Here is a 14696-nt window from a genome sequence, read left to right on the forward strand (position 1 = left end):
GCCTCACCTGGGTCTTCATTCTCTCCATGGCGTGGAAGATTCCAGCCCCTTGAGGAGTCAGCTCTATAGCCCAGGAGACCCTGTGAACAGGAAACTGAGTCAGTGCAGTGAAGGCAAAGAGAGGTCCTGGAGGCTGGAAAAGAGAGGAGGGGGCTGGAGAAATGCAAGAAGACAAGGATGGGGGATTTGCACCCAGAAGTCCTCGCTGTTTCCCAGACACTAATGCATCTTCCCATGTTGTTTCCCCATCAGACTATGAGGTTTTCTAGGGTAGGGACCATGTCTCCATTTCATGAAGCTCCACCTCAAAGGCAAGGGGAAACAAACTCAAAAAAACCCCAACTGTACAGGTCTGCCCAGTCTGTCCTGATTTCAGCACTCAAAGTCCCAGACCCCTCAGTCCAGGGGAAACTGGGACAATTGGTCACCCTCCCTGCCATTGCCTCTGCTTCCAGCTCCTCCCCCTTCTTCAAGCCTCAGAAACAACCCTGTCAGACCCGTGGGTGCTTGGTCCCAACTCACCCTCTTCTGGAAGACTCAGGAAGGACGGGGCAAATCAGACCCAGCCATGGTTGGCCAGTGCCTCTGGGAGCCCCCGTGTTCCAGGGGACAGGAATGACATCCTGGGTTCTGAGGCGCAGGCTTCACCCAGGCTCCCCAGGGGCTGGCAGATGTGGCGCCTGATTTCCCAGCGCTAATCCCTCCGTGTGTCTTACGCCATAGGGATTAGTTGCTGGGGTCCCCGAGCAGCCGGGAGTGGGGCACATCTGTCAGGGGGACTGTGTGGTGCCACGTGACCCAAAATGCTCCAGGCTAGCGGGCAAATGTATGCTCTCTCCAGGAGTGTCTGCCAAGCCCAGTGTGCGTAGGAGAGATGATGGGAACTGCCAGGAAACAGCCTCGGCCCGACCCACAGGCCTCCCAGTCCTGCCATCCCCCACACCAGCTCCTCAGCTACCTCTGAGGAGCCCTGGGCTCCAAAGAACACAGTTTGAAGACCACTGGGGTCAGCCTAGTTGTTACATATTAGGATAACTCGGTTCAAATCCCAGTTCTGTAACTACCTGTGTAGCCTTGGGCAAGTCAGGCCCTCTTTGATTTTTCATCTATAAAATGGGGATGATATCTATGTTATTGTGAGGATTAAACTGCAATGTGTATGCAAAGCAGGCAGCCCAGGACCTGGCACCTAGTAAGGGTTCTGTTAAGGTTAGCTTCTTTTTATTTTATTTATTTATTTATTTATTTATTGACTGCGTTGGGTCTTCGTTGCTGCGCACGGGCTTTCTCTAGTTGCGGCGAGCGGGGGCTACTCTTCGTTGTGGTGTGCGGGCTTCTCATTGCAGTGGCTTTTCTTGTTGCGGAACCTGGGCTCTAGGAGCACAGGCCTCAGCAGTTGCAGCATGCAGGCTCAGTAGTTGTGGCTCGCGGGCTCTAGAGCACAAGCTCAGTAGTTGTGGCTCACAGGCTTGGTGGCTCCGCGGCATGTGGGATCTTCCCAGACCAGGGCTCAAACCCGTGTCCCCTGCCTTGGCAGGAAGATTCTTAACCACTGCGCCACCCGGGAAGTCCCAAGGTTAGCTTCTTTTTATAACTCGGGTTTTATGCCACAACTTTAGAAAGTCACTATCTACTGATTTTAGTTGGCACAAAAGAGAAAATATATTTGCCTTCTTGGCACCAGATATGGCTGCACATTGGAATTACCTGGCGAGCTTGTAAAAACCACTAGTCTGGATCCCACCACCCCAGAGGTCCCCAGGGGTGCGGCCCAGGGCATCACGATTTTTTGAAAACTCCTCAGTGTGTGGTTAAGGTTAAGAATCATTGCCCCAGACCACTGTGTTTCCATCTCAGTCTAAATGAATGTAGGAATAGCCTGGGGATCAAGTTAAACTGCAGGTTCTGAGTCAGTGGGTTAGGGTGGGACCTGAGAGTCCATTTCAAACAACTCCATTCTGGTCTGTGGACCACAGTTTGAGGAGCAAGCCTCCTCTGCAATTCAAGGATTGCGCCAGCTTCTACTTCATTATCTCAATAGAACATCACAATTGCCTCCCAGCCACCCTGTGGCTTGAATTATTCTATTTTGCTTTATGCTCAGGGTCAAGTATGTGAATGGTGGAGGCAAGACTTCTGGATCTTTTTTTGTGTGTGTGGCTGTGTTGGGTCTTCTTTGCTGCACGTGGGCTTTTTTTTTTTTCTCTAGTTGCGGTGAGCGGGGGCTACTCTTCATTGTGGTGCGCGGGCTTCTCATTGCGGTGGCCTCTCTTGTTGCAGAGCACGGGCTCTAGGCACGCAGGCTTCAGAAGTTGTGGCACGCGGGCTGAGTAGTTGTGGCTCGCGGGCTCTAGAGCACAGGCTCAGTAGTTGTGGCGCACGAGCTTAGTTGCTCCACAGCATGTGGGATCTTCCCCAACCAGGGCTTGAACCCGTGTCCCTTGCATTGGCAGGCGGATTCTTAACCACTGAGCCACCAAGAAAGCCCAGACTTCTGGATCTTATTCTGTATCCCCCAAGGCCAAAAATCTGGGCTGACCCAGAAAAGGGGCGTGATAAATTAGAGAAAGAAGAGATCTGAGGAATTTTGTCCAAGCTCCACATTGTATGGCTGGTGAAAGAGACTGTGAGAGGGGAGATGAATTGCCAAGGTCACACAGAAAACTTAGTGACAGAAATGGAACTGGAACCCAGGTTTTCTTTCCCATTGTAGCTGGCTGCTTTGTTCATCTTTAGTGAGGCTCTGAGCAGGCTGGGCAGCCTGCCTCTGGGTCACAGATTGAATGCAAACAGTGTGCCCCATATAGATGTTTACTGCCTTCTGTGTTACCCCCTGTGGTCTTCACAACAATCCCACGAAGCAGGTTTTATTCTGTCCCCCTTTGACAGTGAGGAAACTGAAGCTCTGAGAAGTGAAGTCCCCCGGAAGTGGCAGCACTGGGATTCCAACCCACGAGTCCTCTCTGCTTCCCAGACACTAATGCATCTCCCATGTTGTTTCCCCATCAGACTATAAGGTTTTCTAGGGTAAAGACCACGTCTCATTCTGGTTTGTGCTGCCAAACCAGGGCTAAATATCTGAATCAGTTAATCCACTCCAGGGTTCTGCATCTCTGCTGACAAGGACCCTCACCCCCAGGACACCAGCTCCTCTCTGGGAGTTCCTCCCTTGCCCCTTTCCCCAGCCCCAATGCAGCCATTTCTCTCCACCCAGACCAGCCCCTGCACTACCAAATTTAGCCAGACCAGAATCCATATCATGTCATAGAGGACAATGGCCACACAGTGGCACCAGATGCCCACATGTAAAAGCTTCCAGCCTCCTGGAAAGGATCATTTATTTAATCACGGAATGCTTCTCTCTCTCTAGGCATTTGTCCAAGGGCTTTCCATCTATGCACCAAGATAATCCCCGCAACAACCCCATGCATTCATTCTCTCTATAGATGAGAGATCATATTAGTCATTTGCTTAAATAACCTTCCAAGGCTGTCCACTGCTCTATGGAAAAATCCAAATTCTTACCTGCATAGTCTAACCCTACCCGCTGGACCCTTGAGTCAGACTGCTGGGATTCAAAACCCAGCTCCACCACTTATTATTTATGTGACCTTGGTCAGATTTCTTGGCTTCTCTTGGACCTCAATGCGCTGATCTGTAAAATAGGGTAATGAAATAGAACCTACCCCCTTGGGGTGAGAGTGAGGATTACATGAGATAAGACACCTAAAGCACACAGTAAGTGCACACAGTAACCACTCTGATTACCATTAGACTTGGAGGGCTCCCCCTCACAATCCCATGAATCTCTCCTCTCTTCCCTTTTCTCCATCTCTCCTTCTCCCCACTTTTTTTTTTTCGACTTTTACTCTCTCCCCTGCCTCTCCACCTACTCTAGCAGGGACAGCATGTTAAATAGTATATTAGAAAGCAATACATGCTATGGAAAAATAAGTAGAGCCAAGTAAGGGGAGGTAGATTATAGTATTAAATTGGGCGGTCAGGATGGCCTCCTTGAGAAAGAAATGTTTAGCAAATCACCTAAGGGAAGTAAGGGAGTTAGGTATATGGACAACAGAGGAAGAGAGTCCATGGTAGGGTCTTAGGGTGAGAGTGTACAGAAAAGCAAAGAGGCCAGTGGCTGATTAAGTGAGGGACAGAGTAGAGGCGAGGTGGGAAAGGTAGCTGGGGAGCCAGGTCATGGAGAACCTCCCAGGCCACAGGAGGGACTATGATTCTCACGCTGAGGGAGGTGGGAGCTGTTGCAGAGTCTGGAGCAGAGTGGCATGACCTGACTTTTTTTTTTTTTTTTTTAATAAATTTATTTATTTATTTATTTATTTTTGACTGCGTTGGATCTTCGTTGCTGTGCACGGGCTTTCTCTAGTTGCAGCGAGCAGGGGTTACTCTTCGCTGTGGTGCGTGGGCTTCTCATTGCGGTGGCTTCTTGTTGTGGAGCATGGGCTCTGGGCATGTGGGCTTCAGTAGTTGTGGCACACGGGCTCAGTAGTTGTGGCTCACGGGCTCTAGAGCACAGGCTCAGTAGTTGTGGCACACGGGCTTAGTTGCTCTGCGGCATGTGGGATCTTCCCAGAGCAGGGCTCAAACCCGTGTCCCCTGCATTGGCAAGCAGATTCTTAACCACTGTACCACCAGGGAAGACATGACACATTTTTAAAGGAGCCCTCCGGCTTCAGTGTTCAGAGCAGACTAGAGGGCAAGGGTGGGAGCAGAGAGACCAGGGCCTTGCTCAGCTGAGAGATGGTGGTGGCCTGGTGCACCCAGGCAGGGAGAATATCCAGACTCTGCATATGCTTCAAAGGAAGATCCAATAGGACTCGCCAATAAATTAGAGCTGGATATGAGAGAAGAAGAGAGGAGTCAGGAGCAGCTCCAAACATTTTGGCCTGAGCAACTAGAAGCTGGGAATTGACTTTTACTATGAGATGGGGAAGCCTGCAGGTGGGAGGGGGTTTGAGCGGAGGGACAGAGTTCAGGATTGACTGTATGGATTTTGAGATGTCCAAGTGAAGGTGTGAAAGTAGGCAGTTGCACATTTGAGTCTGGGACTTAGAGGTCTGTAACGAAGACACAACTTAGAAAATCATTGACATGTAACAGGAGATGATATTTAAAGCTATTACCAAGGGAGTGAGAAGGAGTAAAGAAGGGATCTGAGGACTGAGCCCTGAGGTCCAGGAGAGTACTGGGTGAAGTACTGAGTACTGGGTGAAGGTGAGTATCACAAAGTCACGCAGCACAGGTGCAAATGGGGCTTTACTGGAAAAACTTGGAGGCAGAGGGTCAGCCATTGAATGAGGCATTGGGTTGTCCGTCCAACCTCCTGTCATCATGTGGAGAGAGATATGGGGGTCAGGGCATAGCTGGAAACGTCCTGGAATGTGCTCCAGGAGAGGGACCCCTCATCCCCTTCACTACTTTTTTTGGCAAATGTGAGGTCAGTCTTGCAAGTAAAGAAGACGTGGTCTGAGCTCAGGTACCAGGGGAATTGTTTGCCGTGCTGAGGGCCCCTGGAGACCCCAGGGGAAGTAGAGACCATGTGGAATCATTTCTGCTTTGGGAAGGGAGGCCCCTCTGGAGCCCACCTGCTATCTCACTTCTAGGAACCTGGAGTGAGTACCCAGGGTCTTCCAGTAAAGTCCAAATTGTTTTTCCAAGGTCCACCCCCCTGACCTAGGGGCTCCTGAAACATAAGCCTGCCAAACGGGCATAGAAATCAACAAGGGGAGAAATCAGCTGAGCTTATAAGGCACTTCCAATGGTGTTGGCAATGCTGGAGGAGACATTAATGCTAGAGGGAGGCCTGGAGTAATAGTACAAAGCCCATTGTGGAGGCCTGAGCCATCTGGCCATGGAGTCTGTGCCAAGCCTGAGGAGAGAGCCCCAGGTTCAGATGGAGGAGTGGTCTGCAGGCATTGGACTTGCTCCTACAGTAGCTGCATGAGCTTCTTGACTTGTCTGAAGGTGTTAACCCAGAAGCAGCAGGAGATATTGGCCAGTGAGTGTGGTTACTCCCCTGGTTGGCCAGCAAATAGTCCAAAGCTATGTGGTTATATCCTCAGCTAAGGATTCATGATAACCTTGACAATGAGAACCCTGGCTGTCCCCATAGTAATTTCCTTTCTATGGTTCCACCTATCTAGGGGAGGAAAACCTGCATAAAATACGGAAACCCATGTACTTAATACCCAGGAGTGTCTTGTCAATGGTACCAGAGGCTGGTGCTGGGAATGTTGCCTTGCCCACAGATCTTGGGTTATTATGAAGGTTGATATGCGGGTGGCATTATGTCCAAGGAGAAAGCAAGGAAGGACCTATATCTAGAATACAAAACAGTTTTGGGGTTACAAAGCACACTGCTCAATATTCTTCCAGCTGGCCTCAATGTTATCCATGAAGAGGATGAGAACATGACTGTGAAGGCCCAAGGCACAGCAGCTGGGAGCAATGTCCTTGCCATTGTCAGAGAGTGAGATACCAATAAGGTCTCCCATAGCTGGGCATGGTGGGAGGGGGTAGGAATAGTATATTCAGTACTGTGACAGGTTCATGTCACGGGCCCTGGCCCGAGCAGCTGCTCAAGGCTGTTTAGCATTGCCTGTTCAGATCTGGAAGAAGAGGAGACCCCTCTTCCAAGGGTCTCCACCCCTGGAGACCCAGTCTATTACCCCTCCACCCCAGTCTATTTCCTGAGATTGCTTGCCTATGTTCTTGCTAGATTTGCTGGGATCTGTCGTGTGCCTGGGATGAGCTAGTTGATCTGTCCTTTCTCAGAACACTTACCTCCATAGGAACCCAGGAGTCACCATACTGCCTGACACATCAGGGGGACTTGTTCCCCTCCTAGGTGCCCACAGAGGATGAGGGAGTGGCTAAGGTAATTGCTCCTTGAGCCAACCATACCAAGGCTCATGTGTACCCACCACCTGCAGGTGGCAAGTGTGGAAGAGCAAGCGAATTCCATGTGGACAGATGGAGGGCAGTGCCGTAGAGATAATTCTATCATCATATTATATCATACCTGGGAATTCCAGCACATGAAAAAGATGCTCATCAGAGCCTTAAGAGTCTGGGTTCTACCTGCTTGGTGGAAGAGAACAGTCACCCCATGTACCTAGACCATGTTCATGGTAGTCAGAATCCATGGCAATTGTGAACTAGTCAGATCCAAAGGTCATTGTGTCACTTTGAGCCACCTTGAGCCACAGGCCAACGTTCCTGGCAAGTAATACACATTCCGGGAGTACCAGTGACTTCATTGGTCAAATGAATCCTCACTGGACTCCCTCAAACCACCGTGATAGTTCCACTGTTGTGATAGGTCCAGGCGTGCATCTAGTGAACTAAAGTGGTTATGATGGCCACATAGTCTTAATCAACTTTTTCATTCCAGATGCTCTCTTCAAGATGCAGTGCCTTACTGTGGGCTCATTCATATGTCACATATAGATCGAGTTTGTGGCTGAATTGTTGTATCCATCTCCACAGCAGGGGTTACCATATGGACATTCTCCTAATGGTCCCGTTTTGGGTGGTCCAAAGGCCTGGTCATACAGCAAGACCATTAGCAACAGCCCATGAAGCCGTGTAAAAGGGACTATTCACAAAGGTGTGGGCAGGCTATAGGGAACCCACAAGTGTGGTGCAGTACCCCTGGGCTGGTAACTGGGGGGATGCTACTGCCCTTGGGCCAAAAGGGAACTGGAAGAAGGTCTTGTAGAGAGAGCCTCCTCTGTGATGACCCAGCCAGCCTTAAACCAGCCCAAGGCAACCCCACAAGAGGCATAAGCATCCCAACCTCCTCCTTCCCTCTCATCCTCTGCCAGGGATCCCTGTCGGCCAAACTCAACTGGAAGCCACAGGGTAAAGGAACCTGATGATGCAGGTTGGCCCCCTGGCAGAAAAGGCAGAAGGATGGAGAGTGGGCCTGGAGGGCAAGTAGAAGATACAACACACAAGGGAGGGTTGCGATTTTAGATAGGGCAGTCACAGGAGTCCTCACTAGGAAGGGATCATTTGAGCAAAGGCCTGAAGAAGTGTAGTAAGTCATTGAATCCTCACAGCAATTGATAAGGCCATTTTATAGTTGAGGAAACTGAGGTACAGCACTCAGCTTATTCATCATCCAAGATCACACAGCTAAGAGCTGATAGAGTTGGGATCTAAAGCCAGGGAATTTAGCTCCAGGTATCCTTCTCTAAACAAAATAGGATATAGAAAAATCATCATAAAATGAAAGGGCAGAGAAAATGTCAGGACATATACGACTGTGATTGACAGTCATAGATGTTATTTATTGAGCACTGACTGTATACGAGCCACTGTGTTAGGTGCTATGAGGGGGATATACAGATGAACAAGATGCTGTGCTTAGGTTTCCCTGGTGGCACAGTGGTTAAGAATCCACCTGCCAATGCAGGGGACATGGGTTCGAGCTCTGGTCTGGGAAGATCCCACATGCCGCGGAGCAACTAACCCCATGCGCCACAGCTACTGAGCCTGTGTGCCACAACTAATGAAGCCCATGCACGTGGAGCCCGTGCTACACAACAAGAGAAGCCACCGCAATGAGAAGCACGTGCACTGCAACGAAGAGCAGCCCCCGCTCACCACAACTAGAGAAAGCCTGCGCGCAGCAACAAAGACCCAACGCGGCCAAAAATAAATAAATAAAATAAATAAATTTATTTATTAAAAAAAAAGATGCTGTGCTTGCCCTCAAAGAGTCTATAATCTAGTTGGAGAGTGGGGAGGGAGTATAGAAACATTTACAAACTAAATCCCAGCAGATCGTCATACATTCTATCGTAGAATTACAGATAAAATGCTGGGAGACCACTAAGGAAAGAGACTCTTTACAGCTGGGCTGAGGGAAGCTTTCCGGAGGTGGTGGCTTTGAAAGAAGCAAAGAATTGTAACAGCAGAAAGGGGAAGATAAGGGATTCCAGGGGAAGAAACCATGTGAGCAAAGATGTGGCTGTATTTGGGGGATGGCTGATCACCTAATTTGATGAGAGCGCACGAGCCTTTTGCTAAGAGAGATGATTTTAAGTGGGACACCAATAAGGCATTAAGCCACACTGGATCCCACAGCGAGGCAGAGACTTCCTTCTCAATTCTCCTTAATGGAGAAAAGTCTCAGCTGAGTGCTGGCATATCTTGCAAACACTAACACTCACTAATCTCCCTTTTTTAGTTGTTTTTTGTTTGTTTTTGCGGTACACGGGTCTCTCACTGTTGTGGCCTCTCCCATTGCGGAGCTCAGGCTCCGGACGCACAGGCTCAGCGGCCATGGCTCACGGGCCCAGCCGCCCCGCGGCATGTGGGATCTTACCAGGGCACGAACCCGTGTCCCCTGCATCGGCAGGCGGACTCTCAACCATTGCACCACCAGGGAAGCCCCATGCATTTCTCTTTATACCACTTTATACCAGTTCTCAGTGGGAGGCTATTTTGCCCTCCCCTGGGGACATTTGGCAATGTCTGGAGAAGTTTTTGGTTGCCACAAGAGGGGTGAGGAGTGCTATTGGCATCTTGTGGGTAGAGGCTAGGGATGCTGCCAAAAATACAGCATTGCACAGGACAGTCTCTCATCACAAAGACTTATCCAGTCCCAAATGTCAATCGTGCAGAGGCTGAGAAATACTGCCTTAATGTACTTTCACTATACATAGGCATCCATAAACAAGGCAGGATATTGTTTTGCATGTTTTTTAACTTTACATAAAAGACGTCATTGGCTTCCCTGGTGGCGCAGTGGTTAAGAATCCGCAGGGGACATGGGTTCGAGCCCTGGTCTGGGAAGATCACACATGCCGCGGAGCAACTAAGCCCGTGAGCCAAAACTACTGAGCCTGCGCTCTAGAGCCTGTGAGCCACAGCTACTGAGCCCACGTGCCACAACTACTGAAGCCTGAACGCCTAGAGCCCGTGCTCTGCAACAAGAGAAGCCACTGCAATGAGTAGCCCCCACTCGCCGCAACCAGAGAAAAGCCCGCGCGCAGCAACAAAGACCCAACACAGCAAAAAATAAAATTACTTCCCTGGTGGCACAGTGGTTGGGAGTCCGTCTGCCGATGCAGGGAACCCGGGTTCGTGCCCCGGCCCGGGAGTATCCCACATGCCGCGGAGCGGCTAAGCCCGTGGGGCGTGGCCGCTGCGCCTGCGCGTCCGGAGTCTGTGCTCCGCAGCGGGAGAGGCCGCAGCAGTAAGAGGCCCGCGTACAGAAAAAAAAGTAAATAAATAAATCATAAATTAAATTAAATTTTTTAAAAGACGTCATAATCTAGGTACATTTCTGCTGTTTTCATTATTCAATTTTAGAGATTTATCTACCTTATACATGTTTTTTAATTTATCCATTTTAATTTTTCCCACTTTAAAGCAGTTGTTACTGTTGTCAAAGCATGTTGTCATCAAACACGAAGTAGAAGAGTCTGGGATGGGCCCTATTCTTCAGCTGAGGCAACTGAAACTTTGTGAAGGAAGTGCTTTGTCCTCTATCACCCAAGAGGGAGCTGCAGAGCAAGGTCTTAGACCAGAGTCGGATTCCTTAGTCTTGCCGCATTGTCCTGACACCTTCCCTGTCTTCCCACCCCCCAATCTAGCTGCGACTATCCCATCACCCTCAGCTGAAGCTAAGGTCCCTCTTGCTCACCTGCTGGGGCTCTGGGGGCGTGGGCTTGAGTTCTTGACCAGCCAGTTGCTAAGCAACAGCAGAACGAATAGGAACACAAACTAGGCTGGCTTATAGCTGATCAGCCAAGCCATCAATGCTCCTATGGTGCCTGAGGAAGCAAGTGTCCCGTGGAGATTCCTAAAAAGAGACATTAGCTCCCCCAGCATTATGGCTTGGAAGCATCCAGGCCCCAAGGCCCTGCCTGTCTTGCCTCTAGGACAGTTGCCCTCCACGACAGGAGTCATGGCTGCCCCCTCCTCTGAGTCATAACCAGCCCCCACCCCCAGCTGCCACATAACAATAATATTAACTCCTCCTAGGTCTTAAGCAGCCACTATGTGCCAGACTTTGACAGGCAGTTCACAAGCATCATCTCATGACATCCTCACAACAGCCAAATGATGTAGGCTTTCATGATACCTCAGTCATTCAACAGTACTTCTGGGCCTAGTCGCTGGGGATAAAATGGCCAGCAGTACAGAGCCTCTACCCTTGTAGAGAGAGAGACAGCAAAGAAAAATTATCCAAAACTTGGAAATAAGGCAAAAAGATTTCTGCAAGCTCATTCACAGTCATATTAGGATATTGTCTAACTGGCCCATTTGTTTGTCACCTGATGCTTCAGGGGAAGGAAATTTTATTGGGTTTAATGTTTAATATTGATTAGGGTCCTGACTCTGTAAAGTCAGATGGAAAAGTTGCTCCACCAATTTCACTTGGGTATATTCCCAAAAATTGAAAGCAGGGTCTTGAAGAGATATTTGTATACCCACGTTCATAGCAGTATTATTCACAAATAGCCAAAAGGTGGAAGCAACCCCAAAATCCATCAGCAGACAAATGGATAAGCGAAATGTTGTATATACATACAGTGGGATTAGCCTTAAAAAAGAAGGAAATTCTGACACATTACAACATGGATGAACTTTGACAACATTGTGCTAAGTGAAATAAGCAAAAAGCAAAAGCTATTTGATTCACTTATATGAGCTATCTAGTGCGGTCAAATTTATAGAGGCAGAAAGTAGAATGGTGGTTGGCAGGGGCTGGCAGCAGAGGGGAATAATGAGTTGTCATCTAGCGGGTACAGAGTTTTACAAGATGAAAAGGGTTCTTGAGATTGTTTGCAGAACCATGTGAGCGGATTGTTTGCAGAACCATGTGAACGGACTTAACACTAGTGAACTGTACACTTAAAAATGGTTAAGATGGTAAATTTTATGCTATATGTATTTTACTAAATTTAAAAAATTAATTTAAAGTGAATTAAATTAAAATTTTTTAATGAATTAGTTATTTCTGGGGAAAAAAATGGATAAGTTGCAAATGATTTTTGCTTGCAAATAGTTGCAAATGAATTCTGTCTGACAGAAAAGATAACCTCAAAGTTTACAGTTTTATGGCCTTGTAGGACATTATTTTTTTTCTTATTCAACTTTGCAGTCTCATTCCAGCATTCTGTGTTCCACTGACCAGTGACTATATTATAAGTTTCTCATATTTTCCTTTGACCCATCTTTATCATCCTGCTGTTCTCTCAAGAAGGAGTTAGGGGACTTCCTTGGTGGTGCAGTAGTTAAGAATCTACCTGCCAATGCAGGGGACACGGGTTCGATCCCTGGTCCAGGAAGATCCCACATGCCGCGGAGCAACTAAGCCCGTGCGCCACAACTACTGAGCCTGCTCTCTAGAGCCCACAAACCACAACTACTGAGCCCACGTGCCACAACTGCTGAAGCCCGGGTGCCTAGAGCCTGTGCTCTGCAACAAGAGAGGCCACCGCAATGAAGAGTAGCCCCTGCGCTGCAACTAGAGAAAGCCCGTGTGCAGCAACAACACTCAACGCAGCCAAAAATAAATAAACAATTTTTTTAAAAAGTTAAAAAAGCAAAGAATGAATTAAATAAATCCTTGACATGTGCTCACTATTTTGTATGGGAGTTCTTTATGTTCAAATGTAAATTTTAATGATTATGTTATTCTAATATATTCAATTAGTTGTCACTTGTTGGGCCTTAGGAACCTGAGATAAACACTTTTTTAAAAAAATAAATTTATCTATTTATTTTTGGCTGCCTTGGGTCTTCATTGCTGCATGAGGGCTTTCTTTTTAGTGGTAACCAGCAGAGGAGGCTACTATTCGTTGCGGTGCACAGGCCTCTCCTTAATGTGGCTTCTCTTGTTGTAGAGCACAGGCTCTAGGTGCGCGGGCTTCAGTAGCTGTGGCACATGGGCTCAGTAGTTGTGGCTCGCGAGTTCTAGAGCGCAAGCTCAGTAGTTGTGGCACACAGGCTTAGTTGCTCCGCGGCATGTGGGATCTTCCCAAACCAGGGCTTGAACCCATGTCCCCTGCATTGGCAGGCAGATTCTTAACCACTGCACCACCAGGGAAGCCCAACACTTTAAAGTTAAATCTTTGTACACATACTTAAACATTTCCCTAGAATGTTTTCCTGAAAGTAGAATTGCTGGGTCAAAGGATATGCAAATTTTTAAAATCTAATTTTAAATTTTATCAAACTACTAAACATGCAAGCCAATCAGATAGAACTGCAGGGTTTAAAACAAACAAGTTTCCATCTCTTATCTCATCCCTTCCCACCCTCACATTCTACGACTCAAACAACCAATTTCAACTCTTTTAGCTATTTCTCCTGGTATTTATCTTGATATATCTGAGTAGTATGCTTATACTGTTATTTCTGAATTTCTCAATTTTGAAATTATATACTATCTTTTCATGATGGAATCTGGGCATTTAGCTCCGATGTAGAACCGCCTCCATTCCCACTTTGTCCCCTCTTCTGTAAACCCCTCTCACCCCTCTCCTCCACAAACTTTCTCTTTCCTCCTTTCTCCCCATATAATTCTATCCCTTTGGTTAAAACAATATTCATTGTTTATGTTATTATAGATATGTCAGTGTAGTTCACAGCTGAACCATGTGTTGTATTATGATTACACTTTCTTTCTGGCATAGCTTTTAGTTTTCCTGAACTTGTCTCTTTTTTTCTGTTAGCTTAGTTTAAAAAAAATTCAACTTCTTTGATGTAAAATCGACATAAAATAAAATACACCTATTTTACGTGTGTAGTTCAATGAGTTTTGACTAATGTATACACGCCCCAGTCAAGATAGAAAACATTTCCATCACCCCCAGCAAGTCCTTTCCAGCTCTTTTGAAGTCAACCCCCACCCTCATCCCAGGCAACCACTGATTGGATTCTATCACTAGAGATTAGTTTTACCAGTTCTTGAACTTCACGTATAAATGGAAGTATTTTTTGAGAATTATACTTTGAAGACACAAACTTGTAAAAAAGTGATTACAGCTCTGTGTCCTAGAGGAAATAAGCTTGAAGAACACAAAGTCTGGTCCAGTGTTGGGTCAGTGAAGGATTCCTGGAGGTATTAAAAGAATAAACCGCCACCACCATCAGCGACATTAGAAAGAATTAACCTGGAGTGGAAAGCCGTCATGTATGTGGGGATGGGAGCATAGGAGTGGGAGGAGGTGCGAGTGAGGAAGTGCAAATGGGGAGGGGGTCCAGACAGAAGACAGAGCATGAACAAAGCCCCGGAGGCAATGGCAATCCCGTTTGGACTCATATCTGGATTTCCTAACTTTTGTCCATTTTATTACCTCGAAACTCATTTGCTCTCCAAGATTTCCCCAGTCGAAGCCGGACAATTATGAATAGTAAATACGATGATCTACCAGTTACATATCAGTGTTTTCCCCTGTAAACTCTTTGACAGCAAGAACTTCATAATTAAACCTTTGTCACGTAGTAAGCATTAATAAATATTGGTTGAACTGACGAATGAGTAGGTGAATGAATGAATGAGTGAATGAACGAATGAATTTATGAATACACCCAAGTCCCTGGAGGAAACGGTTGCTCTCGGCCAGTCTGGCCCAGAAGCCCTAGAATGCGGACCGTGCTGGGACCGACCCCGAACGCTAAGGAGACGCTCTAGGAAAGCTTCGTGCAAT

Source organism: Mesoplodon densirostris, chromosome 2 (genome assembly GCF_025265405.1).
Source record: "Mesoplodon densirostris isolate mMesDen1 chromosome 2, mMesDen1 primary haplotype, whole genome shotgun sequence".
Taxonomy (NCBI): Eukaryota; Metazoa; Chordata; class Mammalia; order Artiodactyla; family Ziphiidae; genus Mesoplodon; species Mesoplodon densirostris.